The sequence below is a fragment of the Hylobates moloch genome, unplaced genomic scaffold (genome assembly GCF_009828535.3).
Source record: "Hylobates moloch isolate HMO894 unplaced genomic scaffold, HMol_V3 SCAFFOLD_8, whole genome shotgun sequence".
NCBI lineage: Eukaryota > Metazoa > Chordata > Mammalia > Primates > Hylobatidae > Hylobates > Hylobates moloch.
In genome coordinates this window covers 57,834,132-57,851,596 of record NW_026652283.1, presented here as the reverse complement: position 1 = coordinate 57,851,596, position 17,465 = coordinate 57,834,132, and the positions used below count along the sequence as shown (strand labels likewise).

The 17,465-nt window shown below is 36.2% G+C and overlaps 1 protein-coding gene and 1 non-coding gene across 5 annotated transcripts in view; both read right to left on the bottom strand.

Annotated features, from left to right (window-relative positions):
- COP1 (COP1 E3 ubiquitin ligase) overlaps positions 1 to 17,465 on the bottom strand; it is a 257,894-nt gene that overhangs the window by 16,535 nt on the left and 223,894 nt on the right. The window lies entirely within an intron of this gene.
- Positions 7,141 to 7,282, bottom strand: LOC116474020 (small Cajal body-specific RNA 3). The gene has a single exon (XR_004249562.1). It is a non-coding gene; the product is annotated as a small Cajal body-specific RNA 3 (non-coding RNA).

Sequence of the window (17,465 nt, the reverse complement as noted above, 5' to 3'; positions counted from 1 at the left end):
CTTTCAATCATCACAATCATTTCATTATACAATAGTGACTTTGGCATGAAGTTTATTAATTTCATGCCATTTTATTCATCCATCATTATCCGTCCATTAGGGTAGATATCACATGCCAGATAATTGTGCTGGGTCCTGGAATTTCAAAGGAGAATAAGACATGATGTCTGATCTTAAGACCATAGGCCAACAGGGGAAATGGACTTTTAACAGAAATAGGCTGGGTATGGTGGCTCATGCCTGCAATCCCAGCACTTTGGGAGGCTGAGGTGGGAGGATCACTTGAGCCTGGGAGGTCAAGGCTGCAATGGGCCTTAATTGGGCCACTGCATTCCAGCCTGGGTAACAGAGTGAGACCCTGTCTCCAAAAAAAAAAAAAAAAGAATATATTATAGAGCTCAAAGGCAAAGGGGCAACTGAGGAAGTAAGAAGAGAGTGATCCTTTACCTGGAAAAGATAAGAAAGGCTTCACAGATTAGGTCACAAATGGAACAATGGAAGAATAAAACTTGAAATTTCACAGGAGAAAAGACGGATATGTTAGGCAAAGGGACACGGTCATGCACATGGAATAAATTTGAAAAAAAATGGTTTTGGAATGATGACAAATTGTGTGGAGAAAGCAGCTTATGTATCAGTTAATGAGATGAAAATATGGGTGGGGTAAGCATGTAAACTGTAGCATATCAGGGTTAGAAAATAAATAAGATTCATTTATCTGTGAATTTTATTTATGGATAACAAAAGTCAGTGACCGTCTTTATGCAAAAAATAGATAGTAGCAGTTTTTCTTTGGTGTTGTAGATCAGAATATGCCATCCCAAAATGTGCTACTCTCGTGGAAAGATTATTTTGAGCTGAAGGCAACTTAGGAGAGCTTTCTGCTCTCTTCCTATCTGCCTGAAAACAGACAATAAATTCTTCTTGTGAAAGAGAGGAATTCCCTGTACCCCAGTTACTTCCCATACCAGGAAAAGGATAATAACCTTATTATTATTACCAAAGATGAGATGGTACTGAGAAAAAATCTGCACAAACAAACCTCACTAACTAGCCCTTATCTACCATTAGTTTCTTATATATTAAATTTGCCTTCCTATTGTTCATCACTCCTAGAAGCTCAAAGTCCCTTTCCTTTGTCTTGTCGCTTCCCTTTAAATTTGTCTTCTTGTCTAAATGGTATAAAAACCTCCAAACCGAGCCTTTTCATTGGGGGTTTTCTTTCTATGACATATCCCCCACTATTCCAACCCACCCCTGGCAGCTGATTCATGTAAAACTTTGAGTATCAAATAAATTTGTATGCCTTTTCTTCTGTTAATCCATCAGTTGTCAGTTTATTTCACAGACCTAGCCAGAGAACCTAAGAAGGTAGAAAAGAACTTTGCTTCCCACCAGTGTTCTATTCCTTCAGTCATCTCTTACCGCACCTCCCCCTCCCTGGGCACCTAGAGTCATCTCCTTTAATCCTATCTCTTAACAAAACTCTTCAATTCACATGTATTAAGTTAAATAAGTGAATTCTTGGAAAAGTAGAAAAAAAATTAAGTTGTGTACTAGAAGGTAGAAGTTAATGATTATATCCGCAAACATAGTTCAAAACTTATTGTTTGAAGTGAATATAATGAAACATCGTCAAATAAACATTTTTTTTTTAATATGTGAGGGCAACCTTAACATCTTGAAAAACATGAATGTTACATGTGGGTGTTTTCTGTTATTCTTATTCCCTAGAAGGAAACTGAACACAGAAAAAAAAAACCCTGAATAATTACATTATTTAATAACCTACCTGAGTAGACTCTCTATTTTTAATCTCTCATTACAATGCACTCTACCCACTGCTATGATAATATTCTCATGGGATTATCTTCACAGTGGGCTTTAGGCATTTAATGCCTACAGAAGAAGGTCCACACTTTTTTTTTTTTCTCAGTATGGCATTCAAGACTATAACATCTAGCACACACTCTGGCCTCATCTCTCAGTAAAGTCCCTACTCCACCATCCTACTTAGACACTTTATTAGAAGTTTCTTAAACATCTATTGCACTTTCCCTCATCTGCACCTTTGTCACACTGTTCTCTAGCTTTCTGCAGTATAGCAGAAAGGGTGTAGGTTTTACAGCCAGCCCGACCTGGGTTCTAATTCCAACTGTACCCCTTATTTAGCTGTGTAATCTTGGGCAAATCTGAGCCTCAATTTCACTTTTAAAGGAACTCAAGCATATATGCCTTAAAAGATTGATGATGATGATTTTAAATTAAGATAGCACTTAGTATACTGCCTGGTTGGTACTTAACAGATGTGTTTGTTTATGGTCTTTTGTCCAGGCACCTTCCTTTCCCTTTGTCTTAAGAATTCTGAAACCCTTTACATCTTTATGAAGCCCAGCTCAAAAGCCCCTATCTTCATAAAGTATTCCACCATTCTCCAAGTTAGAAGTAACCTCTTCCCTCTAGGGTCAATAATTTCAGGGGTAATGATCTTATAAAGATTTCTTTCATTCGGGTTCATACTATAGTTATTTATGAATATTTCTATTTACTAGGTTGTAAATCACTTAAATGCAGAGAATATATTTTCATATTGCACAATATTTGATGAACTAAAAACAAGTACAGTTGTCCAGTTATGTGGATTAGTATGTAACATGTTAAAGATGACAGCAACATTTACTGATTGATCATTTATCTTGTGCCAACTATTTTCTTAGCACTTCCCATGTATTTTCTAATTTTATTTCAGAATATTACATGCAAGATACTATTAATCTAATTTCACAGAAAAGGAAACTGAGGCACAGAAAGGTTAAATAACTTTCCCAAAGTCTTACAGCTAATACTTAATGGTGATAGGAGGCAAACGTGGCAACTTGGCTCCAGGACTCTCAATCAGAACATTACCCCAAGACAGAAGGTAATAAATGACACATATCCCACCCTCTACCCTTAGATGTTTAAAAGTACAACCTTGCTAAATAAGGATCTAAAAACAAAACAAAAACAAAAAAAAAGCCAACAAAAATCAGAACTGTTTTCTCCCCTAAAACAACTTCATGACAAAGGAAGGTAAGTTCCTTGAAAATTTTACTGGCGAAAAAAAAGCCTAGAAGATGATTTTTAAGTTTAGTTCCCCTTTCAAATGGTAGAACACTATTAGTGACATAGAAAATGTAAAGTACACTGAAATATTATTCACATTTGTCCTCTAAAAGCAGAAACTGCAGCTGAGATGGCTAGCGAAGTTATGAGCAGTTCTGCCTTAAACAATTTGTCCTATAATCACTGAATTTTCTTCTTAAAGTGTGCCCACTAAGTTTAAATTGTATGTCTATTTAAGTCCTTTAACAAGCATTTGATTAAATGGAAATGGTAAATCACTATGAACAACATACAGTATCTGCAAATACAGTTCCCTGGAGGGCACAGAACAGTGAGAAACATGGCTGAATTTAAATATCCTTCCTTAAATAAATTTAAAGACAATAAAAATTTGAGGTAACTAGGCTTCACACAAAAAAACTCACGATCTATACTATATCTGTTAATTCCTTAATATTCTCTCCATAAGAGCCTCTTGTCTTATTTGGACAAAGGCATTCTCTTTATGAACACAAATGTCTTGTTTTCTTATTGCCAGAAAAGAGAGTGTTAATTTGCACTCATACAAAGATGATTTCATGTCACTGAAAATAAAAGACCATACCTGCCTTAAGCTCTTTTTCATATCAAGATTATAAACATAAAAGAATGGGCTTTTGCTCCATTTTTTTTTTCTCTCTTCAGAGTGGGCTGTTACTATTTGTACTGCAGTTGCATCCTGAAAACTAAAATAGCTTCTCTCCTCATGTAGGAGGTCATGGACTCTGTGTATAGTCAAATCTGATTTTCACTCAGGATCCTGCAGCCACAGAACAATTTCAAATAAATTTGCCCTTCTTTTGATGCATGATCTATAGTTGCCTTAGGAACATCCTCTCCCTTGCCCTTGAGAAGAAATACAGATACAAGATACAGAGATTCTTAAATTTTTTCTTTGTTCAACACCTTGTTAAGTGATACTATTCAATTGCCCAATTTCATCACTCATGCTGACATTTTGTTACTTCATCCTATTGGGCCATTGTTGATTTCCTGACACGCAGAATCATTCTTTTATTTAAAGCACTTTCTAGTACATCTTTTAAAATTCAAATTTCTTTTGTTTTTGGAGCTCAGAGTTAAATTCATTTCACTTATCTGGGTTTTTTTTGTTTGTTTGTTTTTGAGATGGAGCCTCGCTCTGTCGCCCAGGCTGGACTGCAGTGGCACAGTCTCGGCTCACTGCAATCCCCGCCTCCCGGATTCAAGTGATTCTCCTGCTTCAGCCTCCTGAGTAGCTGGGATTACAGGTGTGCGCCACCACACCCAGCTAATTTTTGTATTTGGAGACAGGGTTTCGCCATGTTGGTCAGGCTGGTCTCGAACTCCTGACCTCGTGATCCACCCACCTCAGCCTCCTAAAGTGTTGGGATTACAGGCGTGAGCCATCGCACCCAGCCACTTATCTGGGTTTGATTCATCATGAGAATCCCCCTATTTGACCAGAGTGTTTCTTTACTTTATTCTAGACATAAATCTACAGTGCATTTTGGAACCAAGTGAGAGTCCATACAAAGATATTCAAACGCAGGTTCCAATATCATCTTCAAAGGTTTTTAAATGCCATTTGTAAGCCTAATAGTTTCTTTTTGTCCCTGACCTTTCTTTTAGTATGTGGTCTTTCGGAGTTGACTTGGTAAAAATATATATAAATATGTCTAAGAAAGAATGAACACAAAACTACAATCTATCAATAAAAGGTCTTGCTCTTTAAACTAAAATGTTAGTTAGCCTTCCCTGCATTCTATAAAAAATCCAAGGGGGTTGAGTGAATTAACTGTCTGAATTGTGTTTGCAAGATGGACAATAAATGAACTTTGTGGATTTAAGATTCTAAGATCTGTGTCTCCTTTTACTATCTTACAAATATATATATATACACACACACACACACACACACATATATATATACACACACACACACACACTTAAAAAACTGTTTCATTATCATATATTTATTGAGCACTACAGGTCAGTGACTTAGTTAAGAATTTTATATGGATTACTTCACTTAATCTGCATAGCAACCCAATGAGGAAGATACTATTTTTATCATCAATTTACAAAGAGTAAACATAGCCTTAGACTTAATAACTTGTCCAAATTCATACACACAGCTAACAAATAGCAAAGCCAGGAATCAACTTGTGAAAACTGAGAAATATACCAATGCTGATCTGTATCATATTGACCCAGTAAGCTTATCACATGTCTGGGCTTCATCCTGAATTTATTAAAGCAAAATGGAAGGAAGGAGAAAGGTGTCTTGGGTGGTCATTGACTATGTACAAGAGAGCCTCAGTTCTCATACATTATAAATATACATTACATTTCAAATGTCATAAACCTAGGCTCCTAAAAGCCTTGTTATATGGAAAATTTGGTCTTTTATTTATCTCCCTGTAAGTATGATTTCAAGTGATATCATCAGAGGAAAAGGCTTGGCCACAGAACCAAAGTGATAAAGAGTGTTCCAAAGTCAATATACATGGCATTGACAGGCCAAATTCCCACTCTCCTTCCAATCCCCCACCCCCCAAACACAAAATCCCAATTTGAGATCTGGGGAATTGGGATTTCCTCATCACAAGGGAACACTTTCAAAATCAGTTAATCCCAAATCTCTTCTTTCTTCTCCACTAGTATCCTTCCTTAGAAAATCTTAAACTCGTTCATTAGAATGAACAAAACAGTGGATTTCTAAAGGGCCTAGAAAAGTATGGCTACTCATTTGACAACTGTCTAATGCAAACACTGTTCAGGGTAAGAAATATGGGATTTCAGAACCACAAACAAGGATCCTCATACAATTAGTTATAAATAAACCCAGGCTGGTATTGAACTCCTGACCTCAGGTGATCCACCTGCCTCAGCCTCCCAAAGTGATGGGACTACTGGCGTGAGACACCGCGCCATTGAAACCTCATCTCTACTAAAAATACAAAAATTAGCCAGGCATGGTGGTCGCCTGTAATTCTAGCTACTCAGGAGACTGAGGCATGAGAATTGCTTGAACCTGGGAGGTGGGGGTTGCAGTGAGCTGAGATTATGCCACTGCACTCCAACCTGGGTGACAGAGTGAGACTCAGTCTCAAAAAACAAACAAACAAACAAACAAACAAACCCAGCTGTGGTTGCCGTAAGTTGTAGAAGGCAGGGGAGGTAGGTGGGAGCAACCTCTCCCCACAACTTACAGCAAAACACACATCAGGAAAAACCAAGATTTTGAATTCAGTACTAAGAAGGTTAATACTTAGCAGCCAGCTTTCCTCTGCAAATGGTTATTTCTGAACTTTGGTTACAGCCTTAAAAAATTACATAAACTGGATTTTGGAAAACACTTTCTTAATGAGAAAATCTTCATGGAAGCTATCTCTGATTAGCTCCTTCATATCTAAAGTATTGACCTTTACTGGTAACCCTGAATTCGTTAAGCCAATGTGGCCCCTTAGAAGAATAATATTTCTTTTTTCTTTTTTTTTGAGATGAAGTCTCGCACCGTCACCTAGCCTAGAGTGCAGTGGCACAATCTCGGCTCACTGCAACCTCCGCCTCCCAGGTTCATGTGATTCTCCTGTCTCAGCCTCTCAAGTAGCTGGGATTACAGGTGCCTGCCACCACACCTGGCTAATTTGTGTGTTTTCAGTAGAAACGGGGTTTCGCCATGTTGGTGCCAGGCTGGTCTTGAACTCCTGACATTCAGTGATCCATCTGCCTCGACCTCCCAAAGTGCTGGGATTACAGGTGTGAGCCACCATGCTCGGCAAGAGAAGAATAATATTTCCACATTCATTCTACTTCCTGGTTGTAGGTTCCTTAAATAAGCAAATAACACCTATTTTCAAAACTCGTAAGATACCTCAACAACCAGTTCAGATGGATACAGAGGTAACTTTACTTGGTTGCCCATTTAATAAATAATACAGTACTCATAACCAGCAGAGATACTGAATAAAAAGGCAAGGAAACCAAGTATTTAGAGTGGCAGTTTTAAAGGCTGTATGGAGGGGAACGATCAGACTTAGCCAGCTGTCCTAAGCCAGACAGAGACCTCCATATTTTATGTAGGATCGCTGCAATCTGTAGACAAAAGGCATTTTTTCATTTGTCCACATGGTTGGTTCCTGCAGCTTCCATTTTTGGTGTGCTTCATTATTAAGAAGACTTTTGTTAACTAGTCTTTTATATTCCAATTACCTAACTGCATCAAATTCTCACTTAAATATACTTCAATGCATTCAAATAAGATAAATACAAAATCAGGATTCAGATAACAGGAAAAGAACCATTAAGAAGGCACACTTAGCATACAAAGTCAAGTTGATCCTTATTCAGGGAGAAAAGGCTGTAAAGAACATACACAAGAGAAGAAGGATTTAGATACAAAAGAACACATACATTCATCATTCCTTTCATTCTCAATGCTTTCCAAAGTCTTCTCGCCAACTGGCCCTAAACAACTTGATTATCCTTGCCACACTGCACTCAAATATTATCTCTAAACACTTTCAACTTGCAGCACATGTTAACAGTTAGTATCTCTGGACTCTAGATGATCGTCTGAGTAAAGCTTGAGAACAATGTGCTTACAATGACAAGTATGAGGGGAAAAAAATGACTGGGTTGCTGATTAATACTGAGAAGAGCTCCTCTGAGCATAGAACTGCATATTTAAGAGAGCTATTCGCAAATTTCCTCCAGACTACTCTGGTAAAGCTGATTCTTGAATTCAGTACTATTTGGGGAATACCATGTAACAGAAAAAGCAATACATTCAAGGCATGGGAACCTGGATCTGAATTTTGGTTCTGCTTAATCCTTTTAGACACTGAATTTCTCCAAATATAAAGCAGATAATCTTAGCTAGAATCTTTATGACGATTCAAGGAAAACACCGTAGAGCATTGTTAGGGATCAGAACACACTATCTCCAAATAGGCACCTTGGTATTTGAAAAAACAGCAGAAGCAGGAAGACCTTCTCCCATACTTCTCCTCTGAAGTAGGTCATAAAAGAATTCTCTGCCCTTCCACTGAAGCAGGTCATAAGACTCTCATTGACAGAGGTTCCTATCCTTACCTGGAGGGAAGGAATGCCCTCATCTCTGGAGACAGAGACACAGAGAAGAAGCTCAACAAACAGGTCTTGCTAAGTTGCCCCCAGTTTATTACCATTAGATCATACCCTTTTGTCCTCCAATCATACTTCTCCATGAGACTATTCATTTCTTCATCAAACCTAAGCATAAACATACACAAGTTTACCTATTCTTTGGGTCTTCATTTCTGAAGCCTTCTGTGTCATGTAAAACCTCTATGTCATGTAAAACTTACAAAGGTCTCCGTCATGAATCAAGCAACAGGTGAGAAAAATCTTTTCTCCCTTACAGCATGTAACCAAAGAGTAACTGGCATATTACAGGCACCAAACAAATAAATGGTAGTTGCTTTTACTAAAATACTATATAACCTTAATTTCCTTACAGTTAAAGGGTAGTTATCTCAGGCAATGATAGTACTATTAGTATCATATTAGTACTGTCAGTATCACCGTGTACTAGTAGTAATACTAGTGTATTATTCTAGTCAGTATATTTATGATCTTATGAAATTGATTAAAGTAGGCTCTCCAGGTTAGGCAGACTTAAATTTTATTCTAACTCAATCTTTAACTCCTCTTTCCTAGAAAACTAAATAGCTCTTAACTCTGGTAGCTGCTGGTGTTTGTATTTTTTTGCTCTCCAAGTTGAAGCAAGGAATGCACCTGGGGCAACACTAATGAAGCACAACAAACAATTCAAGATGAATTTGAACATCAGTTGGTAGACTGCATTCTACAGGTTTATCAATAGCTGTGAGAAACCAGAAACCAAGGAGATAAAATGGTTAAAAGAGGGAAAGAGAAGCAGTGATTGGGCTAAAAAATGATGAGAATTTAGTTAAGCAGAAATAAGCAGACAAGACAATATGAAGAACAACATAAATACGAGTTTAGAAGCCGGAATGAGAATAGTATGGGACAATGAAGAAACTTTCTTAATGAAGTAGGTGAACTGTGTTAGAAAACAGAAATAAAGTTAGATGGATAGCATTATATCAGATTATCGAAAATCCTGAATGTAAATAGTTTAGATATGATAGTCTAAGTGCAAACACATGAGATCAGGGAATAGAGCAGTTAAGAAGTAGATACAGGAATGACATTATTCTATACTTATTATAAAGGCTAATTTTCTAAATAGTAGTAAATTTTGAAATCTGAGTTACCTTTGAGTATTTTTTTCTATTGTACTTTTTCCTATAATTTTCTTAAGGATCATATTTAATATAAGGGTAAATATTCAATGGTACTGAATTTTCTTAAGGATCATATTTAATAGTAAGGGTAAATATAATTTTAAAATTAGATACAGATATCTGAAGTGAAATAGATTAAATAACAAGTTCACGTAATATATTTATCAAAATTTCTCCTTATTTTTAGTGTTGGCCAAAATATACCAGATAGAGGTACACACAAATGCTGAATTTGAAAAAAACTTTTCTGAAAGACCTGGGTCAACTAAAGGTAACAAGCAATGTTTGATTATCTCTGTATAAAGATGAACATTTGGTAGTGCCTAAAGGCCGACTGAAGGGGACATAAAGCTGTTAGAAGTAAATCGAGAGAAGGGGAAGGGTAAGGAACAGAAATGAGGAGATGAAAAGCAGAAACGAAAACAAAGATAAATATAGAAGACATTTCAAAGAAAGAATTACTGATATTTGATGAATAATTAGATGGAAAATAAAGAGATGCAACAATGATGATTCTGGGGTTTTAGACTTAAATGACTTAGAAAGACTGATAAAGCCAGAAGGAAATAAGGATGTTAGTATGTCAAAGTTGGAAAGGTATTTTGTAGTTAACTTTTTTTTTTGTTGTACAGAATATATTCTCCAAAAACTCACTGCCTAATTTAAATTAACATTTGTTATATTTTGAGTCTTAAAAGTTCTTATTTTGGTCATTTGGGTCCTTGAAAACTTAATCAGATAAAATTTATTCATTTAGCAAATTCTTATTAAGCAAATATACAAACAGAAAAGAGCTCAAAAACTGATATTTTGTAGCACTTTATTATATATAAATCCCAAAGGGAGTTTGTTGAAAATGGAGGTTCCAGGGCCCCCCCGTTGGTGAAAACACTGAGGTACTAGGAGGGTACCCATCTGGGAAGAAAATGCCAAAGTGTTTCCAACAGTTACTAGCACAGACCTATTCTTCTGTGTACTCCACATGCCACTCTCCAATACCTTGCCCTATGCATCTCTTCCCATGAGCTATTTCTGAGTTGTATCCATTGTAATAAATCAGTCAATGTTTTATGGAATTTGGCTGTAAACATCAGAACACAGTACCTTTCGGGAGGCAGATCTTTGACTCCAGCTGTCATGTTCCAATTAATCATGAGCACTACCAGAATGTTCCAGCCTTTGTTTTTGCTACTGAGGAGACCGATGAGAACCCTGGCTTATTATCTAATGTCTCCCTTGGATTTAGTCTCTACATCTTCCAAAGTGACCAACAGACCATGGAGAGCCTCCTGATGTGGCACCCAGGAGGGTTTGAGACAGTACCTAATCACTCCTATAAAGAAGGAATAGGTCTGCGGCAGTGACTGTTGGAAACACTTTGGCATTTTCTTCCAGATGGGAACACTATGGCACTTCTAAATTTCCACAGGTGGCTTCAAAATTGGATGTGACAGAGATGGGATCTTTGCTTCTCCCATGCAATTCTAGGCTACTTAACAAAACAAAAGGAGAGAATTATGTAACCCGTAACAACAACAACAAATACAAAAGGTGGTTCTTGGTCCTCACCTTTAGAAAGTCTAAATATAACAAGTATAGGGTTTAGATATTTAAAATTTTAATTCCTACCCCAAGTAACTAATAATTCTAAAGCAGGTGATCAATAGACCATACTTTGAAAAATACTAATACACATGTTGAAACTATCTACAAATATTGAACTCAGAAGGAAAACCAAGATGTATTTTTCTGCTTTTGGTCAGGTGGCTAGTGAGAGGGAAGGGAGGAGGAAAGAATTTACTGAATACCTACTTAACAGATCCCATCTGAGGCCCAGAGAGCAGCAACATAAAAAAAACAAGAATTTTTTTTTTTTTTTTTTTTTTTCAGACAGAGTCTAGCTATGTTGCCGGAATGGAGTGCAGTGGCGTGATCTTGGCTCACTGCAACTGCCATCTCCCGGGTTCAAGCGATTCTCCTGCCTCAGCCGCCCGAGTAGCTGGGATTACAGGTGCCCATGGCCAAGCCCAGCTAATTCTTGTATTTTTTAGTAGAGATTGTGTTTCACCATGTTGGCCAGGCTGGTCTCAAATCCCTGACCTCAGGTGATCTGCCTGCCTCGGCCTCCCAAAATGCTGAAACTACAGGTGTAAGTTCCCAGCCAAAATGACAAAAATTTCTAGCCTCAGGAAGCTTTTTAGCACATTGAGAATAACTGCATATAAGCCTTATTTATTTTTTTGAGACAGAGTTTCGCTCTTGTTGCCCAGGCTGGAGTGCAATGGCACGATCTTGGCTCACCACGACCTCTGCCTCCCAGGTTCAAGCAATTCTTCTGCCTCAGCCTCCTGAGTAGCTGAGATTACAGGTGTGTGCTACCACACCCGGGTAATTGTGTATTTTTAGTAGAGATAGGGTTTATCCATGTTGGTCAGGCTGGTCTCGAACTCCCCAACTCAGGTGATGTGCCCGCCTCAGCCTCCCAAAGTGCTGGGATTACAGGCGTGAACCACCCCACCTGGCCAAGCCTTATTTTTTGTAACACTTTTACAAGTCTAATTTTTAGTGAAATGTATTTGGTTAAAAGATATTACAATCAGTACTGGAGTTTGAATTACACAAATGGCTCATGACAGTTTAGTAAAAGAGTTAACTCTGCAAATGGAAATATATTGAGAATTTAAAATAAAAGACGATGAAATGGAAAGCTCAGGACTGGGTTGCTACCTAAACTTCTATAGTTTACATGTACTAATCTTTTCTTTCATCTTTCCATTCTTGTATTTTAAACCAGCCCATGAAAATAAAATACATGAAGTCAGCGTAACACAGTAAAAATTAATTCAGAAAATGTTGAATTTTACTGCATGCAGAGCTACAAGTTGCTAAATGTTACACATTTTAAAGTATATACTGTTTACAAAGTGATAGAAAGAAGAAATTAGGGCTGTTCTTATGAGATAACTTTGTAAGACTTTAGAGTTTTTGAAAAATATAATGGTTGCCTTGTAAAGCAGGAGCTCCCTACCACTGGAAAAGTTCAAATAAGTTTGAAAAACACCCCCATTAGAGATGTGATATACATAATTTCTATAATGGAAAAAAGTAAGTCTAGATCAATCTAATGGTATTTATCTACCCAATGAACACTCTAATATTTTTGTGGCTACAAAACTCAGCACTGTGTAAAGTTCCAGTATAATGGCATTATCATATGTAACAAATAGAAGTGCAGGAAGGGGTATTTGGGAACAGTGAGCAGCAAGATCTAAAGCACAAAGATGAAAACAAATGAGCAAACAAAAAACCCAGCATTGGGTGTTTGAGGATCCTATAGGCAGTTCATGTTGCTGGAGTGTAAAATGTGCTTATGCAAGTAGTAAGTGATTGAGCTGGAGAGGGAGGTGGGGGCCTGATGAAGAAGGTTGTTAGATGTCACATAAAGTTTAGATCTTATTCTGTAACCATTGGGGAAACACTAACAGATTTTAAACAGCGAGATAAACAAGTCTAGAACTATTAAGAAGTAATGGCAGGACATAAACTAACCTAAATGGCAGGAGCTTGAACTAAAGGCAGGTGGTAGAGTCACAGGGTTGGAAATAAGGATGGATTCAATATATATTAAAGGAAAAACAAGATTAAGTTTGTGCTTAGATACATACCACTGGTTAGATACATACATACTGGTTTTGCATTTGTAAGATCCAAAGTCTTTAAATTTATGAAATGCCAAAGGATAGGACCGTGCTTAAAATTTTAGAAATTTAATCCAATATTTTCCATGTGATAGTAAGTCAGTGCAATAGACTACATTGTTTGAATTTCTATAGTAACTCCAAAAATTACAGGCATTCAGGGAAAAACAGAATCTGAGGAGACAAAGCAATCATTAAACCAGACTCAGGTATGACACTCAGTTTAAATGTTAAAAATGTATGAAATAAAATAACGATGATTAATATGGTTAAAGGTGTTGATGGAAAAGATAGAAAACATTTAAGATCAAATAGGTAATTTCAGTGAAGAAAGTATGAGAAAGAATCAAAGAGAAATCCTAGAAATAAACAAACATAGTAACAGAAATAAAAAATGCTTTTGATGCTATGATCAGCAGTCTTCAAACAGTTAAGGAAAGAATACATGGGCCAGGCATGGTGGCTCAGGTCTGTAATCTCAGCACTTTGGAAGGCTGAGACAGGTGGATCACCTGAGGTCAGGAGTTTGAGACCAGTCTGACCAACATGGTGAAACCCTGTCTCTACTAAAAATACAAAAATTAGCTGGGTGTGCTGGTGTGCGCCTGTAGTCCCGGCTACTCAGGAGGCTGAGACAGGAGAATTGCTTGAACCTGGGAGGTGGAGGTTGCAGTGAGCCAAGATTGCGCTATTGCACTCCAGCCTGGGTGACAGAGTGAGACTCCATCTCAAAAAAAAAAAAAAAAAAAGAATATATGAGACTGAATGTAGAAATGAAATCACCCAAAATAAAATACAAAGAACTAAGGAGTGTAAAAACAAAACAAAATAGGCATCTAAGAGCTATGAAACAGTATCAAACGGGCTAAGACACCCATAATAATTAGAATTCCAGGTGAAGAGAAAAGGTAGCAGAAGAACAACTGAGAATTTCCCAAACTTAAGAGCAGATTCCAAATCCCTATTCAAGAAGTTCAGAGAACACCAAGCAAGATGAACCAACATCTCAACATATCATATAGAAACTGCTGAAAAATCAAAGATAAAATCTTTAAGTAAGAGAGAAAAAAGGAGACATATTATATACAGAGGAACAGAGATAAGAATTACATCAGACTTCTCTTGAGAAACTATGTCAGCAAGAAGACAATGGTATAACCTGTCAATCCAGAGTTCAATACCTAGCAAAAATATCTTTCAAAAAGGAAGAATAAATATTTTTCTCAAACAAAAACTGAGGGTATTCACTGTCTGCAAATTACAGAAAATGTTACGGGAAGTTATGAGGAATGTGATGCAGGTCAGCATCTTGGATTTATACAAATAAATGAAGACCACTGAAGATAAAACAATATTTATTTTTTCTTATTTTTAACTTCTCTAAAAGATAACTATTTCATGCAAAAGTAGCAACATTTTATTGTGTGTTGTAACATATCTAAAAGTAAAATACATAAAAATAATAGCACAAAGGATAGTATGAAGAAATTCAGGATACACTGTTGTAAGGTTCTTATATTACCCTTGAAGCAGTACAGTATTACTTAAAAAAGCTTCAGATTACTTTAAAGGCATATTGTAAGCTCTAGGGCAATCACTGAGAAATTTTGAAGAAAGGTATAAATAATAAGTCAAAAGAGGTGACACAAATCATAAAGAACAGTCTATGAAATCTGAAAAAAGGCAGAAAATGAACGGAAAAATATGTAGTAGGCATGAAGATATATTTTAATACAAATATAATCACAAATATATAATACAAATATATAATATAATACAAATGTATTAAATGGCAAAACAAAGCCTAACTATATGCTATCTGTAAGTAACTTACTTTACAAATAAAGAGATAGATAGATTAAAAGTAAAAACATGAAGAAAAACATATAATGCAAACGCTAAGCAAAAATAGCTGGAAGCTATATTAATTTCAGAGAAAATAGACTTCAGGACAATAAATATCGGGAATAAAGGGGGGTATTACCTCACAATAAAGGGTTTTTTTCCTCAAGAAGAAATAACGATCTAAAATATATGCACAATAATGCACTGAATACATGAAGCAAAATGCATATGTTTCAAAGGAAAAAGAAAAAAAAACACAATTACAGTTGAGGAACTCCATAGTTCTCTGTCTCTTTTATGGCAGAACAAGTAGGGAGAAAACCAGTAAGGACTTTTAGTAGCTGTCATATATATGAAAAATAGCACCAAACAGGCAGCAAGGAAGGTAGTGGTATTAAAATGAAGTTTCTATAGTTTACCAAATATTACATTAGTATTAATCTGATGTAAATTGTGATTAAGATGCAAATTGTAATGCCTACAGCAACTACTAAAGAAATAAAACAAAACAAAATTAAATTTAAATGGGACATTAAAAAGTCAGAAGGTAATGAAAGATGACCACAGAAATAAAAAAGGCACTCATAGAAAACAAACAGCAAAATGGCACTGTAAATCAAAACAAAACATTATTTACATCAAATGGGAATGGTCTAAACACCCCAATCAAAAGGCAGGAATTACCAGATTGAAGAAACAAAAAAATCCAACAATTCCACTTGTAAGACACATAATTTACATTCGAAGATAAAAATAGGTTGAAATTAAAAGGTAGGAAGACAATATACCACATAAACAATAACTATAAAAAAGCTGGAATGGCTATGTTAATGTCAGACAAAACAGACTTTATGATCAAAAACATTATCGGACAAAAAAAGGGACATTTCATAATGATAAAAGAGTCAATACACATCAAGAAGCTATAGAAATATAAACGTATGCACACCAAACAACAGAGCATACACCAAAAAAGCAAAAACTGACATTTGTAAGGAGAAATAATTAACTGAACAACTAATGGTTGGAAATTTCAATACTGCCACTCTCGTTGATACATCAACCAGAAAGAAAATTAGGCAGAAATAGAAAAATGCAAATCATTATGAACCAACTTGACCTAACTGACATTTATAGAACAATCTAACTAATAAAATCACATTATTGTCAAGTGCACATGAAACATTTACCAAGCTAGACTATATTTGAGACTGCGAAACAAACTTTAAACTTAAAATGCAGATACTTGGAGAACTCTCAAATTTGGGTATTAAACAACACACTTCTAAATAATGCAAAGGCTAGGACGGGGAGATTTGTTAAAAGATACAAAATTACAGCTAGATAGGAGGAGTAAGTTCTAGTGTTGTACAGCACTGCAGGATGACTACAGTTAACAATAATATATAGTTTCAAATAGCTAGAAGGAGAATAACGACTGTTTCCAACACAAAGAAATAATAAATATTTACTCTTTCTGAGATGAAAAATATGGATATGCTAATTGCTCTGATCTGATCATCATATATTATATGTATTGCAACAGCCCTGTGTACTCCATAAATATATACAATTATTATGTGCCAAATAACCCAAAGGTCAAACAAAACATCAAGGGAAGTTATAAAAAATTACAACTGGATGAAATTAAAAATTACAGGGCTAGTATATCTTAAGTACATTTCTTCTGGATGTGCTTTACTGGGAGTAGTGAAAACTGGTAGTAACAAGGGAAGGCATAAACAAAAAAACAATCAAGGGAAGGCAAAACAAAAAAAATTTGTTACATGCTCTTTCTTCATTAACATTTCATCTCAAATGCTAAACTAATAACCACTAAGAGTTCCTCTTGCATGGCTGTTAGTTTTTCTCTCAAAAGGAGTCTTAACAAATGAAACTAGAGTGAAGAGCAGTTATCTGTCACTCTTTCTGCCTAAATGTGAACCTCCAAACTATCTAAAACATTTTCAAACAGAAAAGAAATGGAGGAGGACAAGGAAATAAAATAAAGTGTTAAGAAATTATGTACTCTGGGGCCAGGCACAGTGGCCTGTAATCCCAGCACTTTGGGAGGCCGAGGTGGGCAGATCACGAGGTCAGGAGATCGAGATCATCCTGGCTAACACGGTGAAATCCTGACTCTACTAAAAATACAAAAAATTAGCTAGGCGTGGTGGCACACACCTATAGTCCCAGCTACTTTAGAGGCTGAGGCAGGAGAATCACTTGAACACGGGAGGCAGAGGTTTCAGTGAGCCCAGATTGGAGATTGGGCCACTGGGCAACAGAGTGAGAATCTGTCTAAAAAAAAAAAAAAAAAGTACTCTGGCGACATCGAATACTACTACTTTCAATGAATGAATTCATATGGTTTTTCAAAAATTTAAGTTACGTGCACATATAGGTATACATTAAACACTTGCATATTTGGGAGGAAGAAAAGAAACAAATACTTCTATTTTCCTAAAAACTGTGAGTACAG